The sequence below is a fragment of the Ischnura elegans genome, assembly GCF_921293095.1.
Source record: "Ischnura elegans chromosome 13 unlocalized genomic scaffold, ioIscEleg1.1 SUPER_13_unloc_4, whole genome shotgun sequence".
Classification (NCBI taxonomy): Eukaryota; Metazoa; Arthropoda; class Insecta; order Odonata; family Coenagrionidae; genus Ischnura; species Ischnura elegans.
In genome coordinates, this window is record NW_025791660.1 from 2,589,911 (window position 1) to 2,604,014 (window position 14,104).

Sequence of the window (14,104 nt, forward strand, 5' to 3'; positions counted from 1 at the left end):
ATAAAATTTGAAGGTTTTCTACAAATTCTGTGGTTAGCAAGTTTAAATATGACCTTAGCATAAGTTCAAGGGTTACCTGTGTAAGGGTATACATTTTTTTAGGTACTGAAATGTTTATCCTTCAAAACAGTCTTCAAAATCTTTGCAAAGGATATGACATGCAGAAGCTTACTCAGGAATTACACCAGGCCAGATTCTCCTACTCCATCATGGCCGACATTTCTATTTTGACGAGTTGTCCAGGTGCCCTGTTGACGATGGACAACTCGTACATCAAAACTTCGGCTGATTGTAAGATAGAGTTGGAAAACCTGACCCAGAGGAATTCCCATGTAACCTTTAATGATTCTTTACACAGGGAAAACCTGTGATAATTCTTTTTATGATATGCCTGCCTAGGGCAAGATTATTGCATTCTTAATTTTTTTTTGGGGTTATCGACGTAAATAAGGGATATAAATTCATGCTCAGAGTAGCTTAATTCTTACTATCTATTTTGAGGTTTATTCTTTTGAAACTTTTTTTTATTTGTTTTGATAACATTTTTTATACTAATTGCGTGATATTTGGAATGCGATTCTGTTTTAATTTGTGAATCAATTTTGCGCAATGAGTTTGGAGTGTGTTGACAGAAGTATTGTCTTAGTGCATAAGGAATAATAAATGTTTTTTGCTGATTTCTTTTAGAATACATTTGAGTTTATGCAGGTAACTGTGGTGATAAACTGTTTCATCTAACTGTAGAGTTAAAGATTTAGTTCGTGATGTGTATTTATTTTGTATTGTAATGGTTGATATGATTAATAATTTATGATTGTGGTTAATTAATAAGGCTCTATTATGGAAATGTAGCTATTAGAATATCTAATGGGTGTGGTGTAAAAGGAAGGATGTTGTCCATTACCAGCTGCAGTTTTTCCCCATCATTGTGGCAGAGCTTATTACTGGTATGTGGTGAGGTTTTGCGTGAATGAAGCCATTTTTCAATGCATTCATATGAGTGCAACTGCTGATCTGTCAGACCATTTAATATTGAATGCAACAAATAATAATCAGATGATTCAATGTCTGAGGACTTTGTTGGGTGCATTCAGCCTTTGCATTTGAGTGTTTTCAGTTAGGTTTTAATGTTTAATGCTCTAGGATTTGTAATGTTAGGTTGAGCATTTCATGCTGTGAAATTACTGTTGAATCATTGTGAACACAATTTCCTTGCTTGATACTAAATTCCCAATGCATGCAATCCCTTGGAAATGGCTTGGTGGGCAACTTCAAACACAAAGCAGTCTCTTCTCGAGTATGACATTGATCATCTTTGAGCAATGCCTCCAATTGATTTTCTCTGGAGGTTTTTGGCCTTTCTTCACATAGACAGTTGTCATCATTGAAATGTCTTTGAAGAAATGATACCAATCCTGTAACATTGTTGCTGATATAGCAGTATCTCGGTTAATTTTTAAAAACTCTATGGAGCTCTTCTCTCAACACTAAGTATCTAATGCCGTGATGTATTCATCGTGGTTGTTGAGCAGTTTGTTTAACTAATGTCTGAGCTGGAGTCATGATGATTCTGGTAGTTCACAATTGAGCAGCAATCAGTGCTATAGCCATCTATTGACAGGCAGTAGGAACTTTTTTTTTCGAGCATAATACATAATTGCTGTGTGATTGGTTTAGCATGTTTTAAGGATAATAATAACAGGGTGATTTAAAAAACCGTTTCATGAAATAGTTTTGGAAGAGAAGATGATTTTGAGGTCTGTTTTCTTTCTGCATAGATTTAAACCCTGTGTTCTCTTCCAGAGTTTATATTTGAGTATTAACAAGAGGTAAGAGAACATATGCATTGAAAAGAGAACACATAACAAATACATTGAAAACATGCTCCACTTGTTTTTTCCACGATTCTACTGTTGAGAAAAGAATAAATAGTGATTTTGGCCTTAAAACAGATACTACTACGAAAGTTATAATTGCAGAAGCAAATTGAGTGCAAGAATAAGGAACTTGATTCATTCATTTTCTTAACTGCAAAAATTGAATCTTCAGTCTCTCATTTGATTTCTCATGATTTGAAAAAAAATGGAAAAAAGATACATCTGAATAATCTCCATTCTCTGTCGTCTATTTTGCTGTGAAGGGGCAGCTTCCATGGTCCCTAAGATATTAAGAAAAGACACTGTGTGAACCCTGAATATCAGGGATCTTCCTGTTCATTTTTTTTCAGTTTGAACTGTAATTTTTCAGTATTTGATTAACAGGCATGCAGAGACCAGGCTATTTTTATATGATAGCAGAGGCAATATGTGTAACATTCTTCCTCGTAATGCCTATAGTATTCCATATATGTGTGTTTTAAAGAGATAAAGGTTTATCCCTGTTACTTTTTCTGCAGAGTTTTGAAGCAGGAGGGGCAGATGAGGAGTCGGAGCCTTGTGTGGAAACTAAGGACTGCATTCAAGATGTCATTGAAAACACTTCAGAGTTCGCATGCTCAGCCCACATGACTGAAGTGTACATTCCTGTGCCAGACTGCTTATTGCCCAGGGACAATAAGTTGGTAAGTTATAATCTCATTCACAGTGAAAACTGAGTCTAATCACCTTCAGTTTTACAAATTTCTCGGTTGTATGAGGAATGGGGTTTTGTCTGTTATAAATTTTAGTATTTTTCTGGGAAGTCACTGGCATAATGCAACCTTCAGATGTTGTTCTTTCCAGTAGTGACACATGAGGCAGGAAGTGGAACCTCACAAATGTTTTTTCATGCTAGTCAATAGCAGTTGTACAGCATTGATAATCTGTTGACAGAAATGTATCTTATCCTATGGAGTATAATTTTGGATACCCTTGTCAAATCTCTGTTCAAGCCATTAGTGGTGGCTATAACAAGGCTGCCACATGATTGCCCTCTATTTGTTCAAGCCATCATCCTCCAATGTTTCAACTGAGGAACCAGCATAAAATATTGTGGATCCTTTTTATAAGCCTAGGTGAAGAAATGATACAGACAATTCAATGTACAGTGGAACCTCAATGAATCGTTACCATTGTTGTGCCCTTAATGTAAGTGGCCAATACTCTCATTCTAAGCATGTGATGTTGGTGGCGTAGCTCTCCCCTCCCTAGTTGAGCGTTTATATGCTGGTGTTTAATGTGTGAGTTGCAAGAATCTCATGAGTATTTTGGCCAGCTGCAATGGTCTCACATAAAACAGGAGTTTTCATCATCGATTGAGGGAATTATTGTTTTGCCTTTATTGAGTGATGCCCATTGTTCTCTTCTAGTGTTGTTGAGGATATAATTTATTTATCACTGTGGCTTTGTCTGCAGAGTTTTGAAGGAGGAGGGGCAGTTGATGACAATTTGGGGCCTTGCCTGGAGACTACGGACTGCATTCAAGACGTGATTGAAAACAATTCACAGCCCACATGCTCAGCCCAAACCACTGAAATATACATTCCTGTGCCAGATTGCCTTCTACCCAGGGATGACAAGTTGGTAAGTTTTATTCTTATACTCAGTGAAACCTTAAGTGAACCACCTTCAGTTGTAGAAATTTCTTGGTTGCTTGAAGAAATAGGGTGTGTCGGTCGTGAATATAAGTATTTTTATGGGAAGTCACTCACCATTATGCAACCTTCAGTTGTTGGACTGGTCCAGTTGTAATCTATAAGGCAAAAAGCCATACCACACAAATCTTTATTCATGCAAGTCAATATTAGTTGTACATCACTTCTAATCTGTTGAAAAAAGTGTCTCTTATCCCGTGGGGTAGCCATTGGTAGTGGCTAAAACTAGACTGTGTCTCATGATTGCCCTCGTATTTGTTCCAGCCATCTTCCTCCTTTAATTTTACTATGGAATTAGCATCAATTGTTGTGGCACCTCTTTATAAGCCTGGGTAAAGAAAAGATGAACACAATTCAATGTACACTGGAACCTCGACCTATCGTTCCCACTGTTATGCCCCTACTGTAAGGGACCATAACTCTCATTCAATGTGCTCTTGGTCATCTAGCTCCCTCTCCCTATTTGGACATTTATATTCTAGACTTTGATCTGTGAGCTGCAAGAATCTAACAAGTATTTTGCCCATCTGGAGTGGTACCAATTAAAAGAGGAGTTTTCATTATCGAATGAGGTTATTAATATTTTGCTTTTAGTGAGTGATGCTCATTATCCTCTTCTAGTTTCACATAAAAGATGAGAACGAAGATCACCTTAGTGAGGAGAATAATCCCATGCTGTACACGTCAGATCCAGCTGGAAGTGATGCCTCTGACCCATTGGCCACTGATGACCTGGTGAGTGTACTTTTGCCAAGTGTAATTTAATTTTCCTATGGCACATTGCCATTCCTTTATGGATTATTCCCAACACCTCTTAGCAGGAACCTACACCATTTTGCCTCGCCTTTGCCAACAACAGTCATGAACAACTACAGAAGAGCTTTCATCTTTGAATCATTAAAATAAAATGTAATGAACTGATTTGGTGTATTTTGCCAAACTGGCCACTCAACTTTGCTCTCTGTGCAAGTAAGCTCTTTGTCATCTCGGCACTGAGCAGTCATTTGTTATGTGATCACAAAAACACAGTTTCACTTCCGTTTATCATGGAGTGGAAGGGGGGATGTTAGGAATTGAGAGTTAAAGTACTTTTGACTTAGGTACAGTGAAACAGATTGACCGTGACATCATGATGTAGCTGCTAGCCAAATTCAACTACATAACTTGCATTCCTTATGAGGGATTGATGTTCATAGGAATCAAAATGTTGCAGATTTGGATTTTGTGATGAAAGTGAAGAGGAATTTATAGTGTAGGCTAGGGATTCAGCCTTTTTTGCCATTTTTGAATGGGGTGTTTGCAATACAAGTTGATTGCCAAAAGGTATAAATTTTTTGTGACATGAACTGATTTTTATTTACTCTGACTGAATTTACTGCTGCTGTTGTTCATAGTCTTGAAACCCTTCCACTTTTAATGAAATATGTATTAAGATTTTGCTTATTCTTAAATTTTTATCATTTTTTTTAGAAGTCTGTGCTCTTGGCCTTGTTCCCTTTTGGAAATTAATTTTAATGATCGGGGAGGTTCACAACTTAAGAAGCTATTTATTTCCAAGATTTTCCCAATGAAGTTGTTTCTCCTTCATACTATGTCTATTATTAGATTATATGGGAAGGTATAAGGCCTTTATTGGTGGAATCACAACGGTTCATTAAGTTAATCTGTTTTCTACAAAGAAGCCAAAATCATTCATCAGGAATAATTTATTTTCTACAGAGACCATGTAATTCCAGCTTTGTTCATGATCACTTTTTATTTGTATACCAATTGATTAAAATGGGTATCCATCGTTGTCCCTCTTTCCAATAGAGTGATCTGGTAAGATACATGTGCTCTTCTGTTAAAGAAGATTTGATTAGCGATGATGAAGGACATATACTCAATGATTGCACTGATGGTGTCTCAAGCAAAATGATACATCAAGACTCTTTTGATCAGGTAATACTATTAACGAACTTTATTTTGTACTGTATCACCATCATAATTTAACAAAACTAAAATTGGTTTCATACAGCCCTCAATTCCGGTCTAACATCTGCTTATCTTTTCATGCATATGGTCTTCTTTCTTTATATCTTTGATAACCTGGCCTGTGAAAAACATGCAGAGCCATTCCTTTCCCTTCTTCCTGTCCACCTCTCCTTTTCTTTGTCTGTCAATTGTCTTTGAGGACATCATATCTCATTATGTGGGCGATAAAGTTAAGGTTGTCAGAAGACTTCTTTTCTCCCATTCTCCTTCATACTTCCTTGTTACTTTACCAATTTCTTTATGGTCAACGAGCAACACATTCCAAAGCTTCCACTCTCAACTTTTCTGCAGCTGTAAATTTTGAAGCCTTTCTAACATTTCCACTCTGATTCTGATAAAGTTTTCATGGGAGATTAAGGCAATCATATTCCTGAAAGTTTTTATTTCTAACTAAAATAGACATATGTCCAGGGCTCCCACGCAACCTTGAAAACCGTGAATAAGCTGTGAATTTTGTCATAAAACATGAAAAAATCTCTCACACTTCATTGTACAACTAGGATTGACAGATCAAAAGAAAAACTGATATGTTGATTATATTTCAAGGTCAGTAATGCATTTATCTGTACACTTATATTCGAAGCACAAGTATTGGTCCGTGTGCCATGACGACACATTGACCACAAGCCTGCACCAAATCTGGGAGACCGGTAACCAAAGTGTTCATTAACCCTGGTGAAATTCCAGACACTTCTTAACTTCCCTGCTCCCTCGATTTTCCAACTCACAACTTTTAAGACTACTGAATTTAGCTAATTATAGGTAATTTTATGAGAGATAGCACTTTCATTGCTGCATATGCATCTGCTGTGTCTGTTGCGTTAGTTAAATTTTTAGTTAATTTGGCTTGTGATTGTTACTTGATCAATATTTCTGCCTAAAATGGCTTAAAATCACAGTTTATATAAACAATAATTTAGTTAGAGTGGGAACCCTATGTGTCGTTCTTGAAAAAAATCTTTCATGGTACTGAACAGATTGGGGGCATACAGCCGTGCTGATTGCTCACCATTGCTCACTGAACCAGTGAGGGCTCTGACGTCAGGGCACTTTCCACTTTTGAGAGCACAGATATGTGTACCGTGCTCACTTCTGATCACCACAAAGCAGAAGGAAGAATCATCATCACTAGTCAACAATCCTAACATTGGTTTGATGCAGATCTCTTAGATCTGCTAGACATTCTTAGGTGACACATTCCTTCCATTATACATCCTTAATGACCTGCCCTATGAAACTCATTCGAGGCCATTCCTTACCCTTCTTCCCTTCCACCAGTCCTTCTACTCTTGATGTCATCAGGCCATTGCGTCTCATAATGTGGCCAACTAAGTAGTTCCATCTTCTGCTAATGATTTTTAGAAGACCTCTTTTCTCCCACTCTTCGTAGCACTTCCTCGTTACATACACATTCGATCCATTTTATCTTCATCATTAATTGGTAGCACCACATTTCCAATGCTTCCACAGTTGACTTTTCTGCTGTTGTCAACGCCCAAGCTTCACTCCCATTGAGAAACTTGATCCATATGGAAGGGAAATAAGTGAAATTCATTCTATCTAATGTAGCATTCAGTACTCGCACACTTAGTGATGGTGATGTTATGAATAATTGATCACCGAATACAGTGTGACAGAATACCCCCAATGATTTGAATCATGATTACCTGGTGAAAAAGTTCAAAATGAGCAAAGTCATTGGTGGTGAATAAAAAATTGGGTTGTGCTGGTTGCATAAATCAGGTGATGATGCAGTTTCTAGCCATATCTGCCAAACAGAACTTGTTCCCAAAAAATAATTTATATAAGGCATACTCTTACTATAGCAGATTTTGATGTGGTGAGAACTGTATAGAGGAAATTATAAGGGGCACTCAGGATTTGTCCTTTACCATCTCTGAAAAGAGTATTGGATGTTGGCAAATCAGGTTGGTTGCTGGGAGAGATAATTTTTTTTTCTGTGAGCTGATTTTGATGGAGCTTGTTGTATGTATATACTTAGTGGAGTACATGACTGAAATACTAGGAGGAATGAAAAACTCGTCATACCTTACCACCAGACAGTGGATACAAAACCCCACGGTGGGCTCGCGATGTTACTCTCCTGGGCCGAAGTCTGAAGCCAAAGCTTATCACATCTGCATCACAGAAGTGGGAGGACTGGGAGGAGAAAGGAAGGAGGCGACGCCGCGATAGGAGCCCGACGACGCCTCCTGGGAGGGGATAAGGAAGGAAGGGAAGGGATGAGGAATCCTGCAACGTCATAAAGGCGGACAGGTCCTACTATTAGCGAAACCAAGCTTGCGATATTAATGTTCTAACCATCTTGGAGGACCATTCTATGAGGGAGAAGGATCCAACAATCAAATCGTTAGATACCTTACCACCGGACAAAGGCTTAGAGGGTTCTGGGCGAACCCTCTCTCGGGATACAACGCACCGGGGCCCGGAACCTAGCCCGAGGCTTATACGCCAGGACACCCGGGGAGGGGCTGGAGAGGAAGGAAAAAGGATAGAGACGCCGTCGCGATCGGAGCCCGCCGGCGCCTCCAGGGAAAGGAAAGGGTTGGAAGGGAGGGAAGAGGGATAAAACACTCCAGTGCTATGGAAGCAAAGGAGGCCCAATCTAGCGAAACCAAGCGATGCTATTTCTCTGCCACCATCCCGGGGAGATTTTTCTATAAGGAAGAAAAATCCCAATATAGGGACAGTCTTACCACCGGACAGTCTGATTCAATAAATCATTCATTGTTACTGCATGTCGCAAATGGAACAGCATTGACTACCCGAAAAAGACTATTTGGGCTTCCAGCCGAGTGGACTCCCTCCAACCTGCTGACGTTTTGGAACACGGGTGGGGTTCCAACCTCAGGGCTAACAGGATGATGATGGAACCCGACTCGTTTTTCGAAATGTCGGCAGAATGGAGGGAGACCACCCGGCTGGAAGCCCGAATTGCATTTTTCAAATATATTCTCTGGGAAAGCATCAGATTTAACATTGACTAACTGCTACGTAAATCATCTTCACTAGGTGCTTCAAAAAGGAGCTACACGTAAAACTTCTTTGAGAACAGCAATGAGACAGGTAACATCATGGAAACAGTAGGAAAGATTCAACACTTATCTCCTCTGGCTTCATCTAATTTTCTTTTTCGTTCCAGGTATGCTGTGATATTTTTTTGTAGTTTCTTGTATTTATTGATACCTAGGTTTATATTAGCTCTTTATTAGTAGGTTTTCACAGCTTTTTTCACCCCCTTTCTTGTGTGGGCGTTTTCCTGCGGTGGTTTTTTTCCAAAAAGGTCCTTAGGTTTTTCCCATGTTTTCTTACATCTTTTTACACTTGGTAAATGGTAACTGAGTTAACTTATAATTTTATTTGTTGACTGAAAATGGAGCTTCTCTGTCTCTTTATAAAACATCTCTGCATGTGATTTCATGAGTAACTTCAGTATTTATTAAACTGCCTAAATTTCATGTTTGACGAGGGTTTAGATGGAAGATGGGACTTTCTTTAACAGATGAAATCAACATTTCTGTACTCTTTCTGCTCATGTAGGCGAAGATTTTTGGTTGTCGATGAAGGATGTCATGAGACCATCATGTCTCAAAATATTGCCGATAAATTTGTTCTTCCTTCTAAGGAAGGTTTTCCTATGGCTAATTGAAATGGTAAGGTAACTTAATGGGCCATATTTTGTTAGTCAATAAATTTATCCTTCTTCTCTGAGGTCAGAATAGCTTTTCAGGGAATTTTTTATTTATGAATGTATCTGTAATTCATATTTTGGATGTGAATTTTTTATATCTGGTCCCAATTGGTTAAAACCCATTACAATGAAGTGTTAATTCTCTTTCTCTCAGAGTGGCATGGGAACATATGAGTCCCTATCTGTAAAAGCAGATCAGGTCAGTGATGATGAAGGACGAGATGCGCCCATTGATAGCACTGGTGGGACCACAAATGAACTCGTGCCCCAACCCTCTGATCAGGTAATAATAACATTTTATTGGTTGAGTGATTTGTTTGTACAAATATAACTCTTTTCAAAGAGAGAGTAAGATAAAAAACAGCACAAATTAAGGAAGAAAAAATGTTTATATGAAGAAATTCGTCCATAGAATAAAAAAGTGTTTCAAAGTAAACTAATCAATCTTGCAATTGAAGAGGGACATAGTCTTTACTCACCTGACTTCCTGTGGAAACTTATTAAGTAACAACAGGCCCATGTACTTAGGGGCATAACTCAAGTTTTTTGTTCTTTTAAATGTTTGGTGGAGGCTTGAGGCATTCCTATTTTATTAACTATGTTAATTGTCATTGGTTGCTTAATTATAAATATATAATTTTGTGCACAAACAAGTATTGCATACATAAACACATAAGGGGTGAGGTAATGTACTCAATTTTTGAAGTAGAGGGTGACATGGTGTGTAAGAAGGCATTTTACCAAAGAGATGCAGTATCCTCATTTGAATGTTGAAAATTATTTTATAATTGGGTCTGGGGCCCCAGAAGAGGATACTGAACATCACATGCAAGTAGAATTCACCATAATAAGTTGACAATAATACATTGATATGTACCTACAGTTTTTCTGATAGAATCAAAAAACCAGTAGACTCAATTTTTTCTGCAGAGCTTCTGCAGATGTTGCTCCCAGGACCCTCCATTATCAAGTTTTACACCCAGATAAGAACAACTGAGATTTTTTCTAAAAGATACATCACTTTTTAGGGAGATCAGTGAATGTAATCTGGTTGCATACACTGTTGAGTCACATGCATTGGTAAACCTTAAAATTATCGAGATTGTTCTCTTAAAAACTAACGTTTGTGTGCTTAAAATAATAAACATTGAATACAGTTACTACCCACTATGTACCTCTAAAAAAGCACCAAAAATCAAAATGCTATCAGAATAGCATGTTTACGATCATTTTTGGCTTACTTTTTGAACCTAAAGAGGGGTAATATATCCACTGTACTTAAGGTTAGATAGGCAGTGGAATGAGGAAAACTTGCAGTTATTGTTTGCATGATATGAATTGCTCCTTTTTACTCCTTAGCTATTTATTGCCTTGCTCACTGCAGAATTCAATTGGGAATTCAAGGTTGGTAACAAGTCCATTATTGCAGTAGGATGAGCTAACGATATGGTGCACTGAAAATTGAATCTTTTATCTATATTTTCAAAGACTAATATGAATTTTGATAAATAACATATCTAGCAGATGTAATCCACGGAGTACAAACACTTTTTGCATGTGTAGAAGATAAGTTAAAGTAAAAACTCATAATGGCAACAAAATCTTGAAGCAATTCAAATTAAACCTTAGTCTCAGTCACACATTCAAGCATTAGACAAATATTTATTCACAAATTAGTAGCGATTTGTCACTTGATATTAATCCTATATTTTCTTAATAGGATGAGTGTTTTTTCTTCTTTTTCAAGCTTTATGATAGATTATTGTACAAATTAGTGCATATAAATGTCACACACAAGCTTTTAACTTGTGAGTATTACAAAAGTGAATATTTTAGGGTGCTTTGTAGATATATATTAATGCAATAAATACAATCATTATTTTTTGGTGAACACACAAAGTTACTTATACATTTCTGTATCTCTGTCTTTAATAATGCTGATTGTGGGCTCATATGCAGGCACAGGCCTCAACGTCTTCCCAAGGTGAAGAGGTGGATTCTGAAGGCACAGGAGCCATTGTGATAGACCTGGACTCCTTGCTAGTTTTGGCCAAGAACGAATTATCTCCCGAGGAGACTGATGCCACTGAGGTATGCATGAAATTCAAATTCAATTAAATTAACGGATGAAAGTGGTGTTTGGAAGAAATCCTAAATTTTAAATACCGTAAATGTGGGCTTCTTGAGTCCAGATATTGAAACCATTGAAAATCATTATTTTCAAAAATGGCCAAACGTATTTTAACCAATGCTGCTTGGCATGTTTCATGGGTAACTTTAAATTGGTCTGCACGAAGGAAGGAGAGCTGATGCAATATCATGTGTGAGTATGTGTGCATTGAAGCCTGAATGGAGTGTAAAGTGTTTCTCCCTTCCCCCACGACTCCCCTCTTTCCTGATGTTTGGGTTTTTTTCCACGGTGTGTACATGGCCAGTGAAAGGTCCACATTTTCCCCATCCACTCCCTCCAAAGAACACCTGTGAGCAGCGAATGGAGAGTGACGGAATCTGCACCCTCTCCCTCTACAAAATGAGGACATGTTTCGGCAACACCCCCTTCCCATGGTGAGGATTATAAGAAAACCCGCTTCTTCCAGGGTTTCCCCGGCCTACCACAATCCCAGAATATTAACCCTCTCTAGGTTGTAAATCCCAGACAAATATCAGCAGGAGAAGACACATTCATGCCGGCTTTGTTTTGAGGCCGAATGCTATGCTGGAGAGCTGAAGGCATCTTGTCTGTCATGTGGGGGTGAAGTAGAGAGGGAAGAGAATCGTGGAGGTTAGACCGAGAAGAGAAGAGTGGTGAAGAAGAGGAAATGGAAGAAAAGAAGGGTAGATTTTCTGCGCCAAGAGGAATAAAGTCAACCCACGATGCCCATAATTAATTAAATATTCTCTCAGCCCACGGTGAATGAAGATGAAGCGACCTTGACAGGAGCCAGCCAAGAAGGTCTACTCATTTATTACCAAGAGTGGATAAGTAGAACTGTTATCCCATATTACATCGCCCCCAAGGTAAAAACATTCACTAAGAATTCCCCAATCAAGAAAAGAAGAACTAACTGTGAAGAAGTCTTGTTACGCTGGAAAGTTTTTCCCTTGTATTTTTTTATTCTTATGGCCCTCCTGTTTTCCCCGTGACTGAGTGTATATTTTAGTATTTCGGACAGAAGGTATTAATGGATAGTTTTTGGATTGGTGTTGGTGTGGTCACTTCATTTGTTTTTGTATTCATTCCAGAGATTCACAATAAGTGAAGATTCTTGTTTCATTTTTTTATATTTTAGATGTCATTTGTTTTGGGTAAATCTGATGGATTTGGGTTTTATTTCACTTTCCAGTAGTGTGCTTAAAGTAAAGGTATTTGAGCAATAATATCATGTATTTCTGTGTATTTTTTTTCATTGATTTTTTAATGAATTAATTTTTTGTGGTATTTAACATCTATGTAATCTAATAAGCAAGCCAGAAATTGTGAGAATCCGAGCCTGCAATTTTTCAAAATATCTGGGGGCACTTTTCACAATCCTAACCTGCTAGAGCCTTTGTATGGCAAGATATCTTTGATTTTGGTCCACCTCCAAACATAGATCATGGGCTCCATGCAGGAATTTTAACATCTTATCTCTAAAGGCCTGGTTACACGATGCATTAAACCGTACGAGTTAATGTCTAAATGTATGAACGCGAGAATGAACGGAGAAATTCACCGTGTAACCACCCCAAAATGTACAAATGCATGAACGCGTGAACGGAAAATAGAACCTGTTCTAATTTCATTCATGCATTCGCACAAGTTCATAACAGACCCACCTGGTGGGAAACGACACATTTAGTTGTCATCTGCAGGGCTATTCCACGGCCCTCTTGGCTATTCAGTAACTCTTTACGCGTATTTGTTCATTTGTACTGTATCGTAAGTGCTTGAATCCTACCACAAACTCACCATTTGCATCTACACTTATATTGGTATAGATTATCCCTGTATGTATGCCGGACATACCAAGTTTATGCCTATGGTATCTTATAGGTTGTATTATGCCGGAACAAAACAATTGATGAGGTTGTCACAGAGTTTTCAACACGACATTTGTGAAATACAACCGCTATCATACGACTTATAGAACACATTTAAACATAATTAATATCATATGAATTAACGACAATTCTACCTTTTATACGTCCGAGGTGGGAATGCGCTGGCCCACCACAAAAATACGACATTACACAAGTTCATAAATCGACAAGACCTCTAAACCAACATCTTTTCCATCAACAGCAAATATCTTCTTTACTTTATAACCGTCCCGGACAAAAGTAGAACAAAGTGTTTAAAATATCTACTCTCATACATCATCTACACTTAGTGAAACAGATGACAGAAAAATGTCTAGTAAACATGGCTTAAAAACAAGATGCGTCTACAAATTTTCAGCCTAACTATCAACTTCGATAACGGTTTGAAATAATTAGAGTACTATTGAGATATAGCATTAAGCGAGCGATAACGATAAATATTAAATATAAATAAATATTACTGGCACGAAATGAAACAACTTCGGCAACTACAATGAAAACCACTGTTTACACGGCAGTGCAAATATATTACCAGCATGTGAAATTTCCTGGTCCTACAGAAAACAACGAAAAGGGAATTATTTTCTGGTAGGTATCGTCTGCTTCCTACCTATTGATACTGTTTTCACATTTAAATTTTGCGCACTGTAAAGGGAATAAACAAAAACTAAATGCCTCGCGGTACGAGAAAATGTGTGAAAACTTGT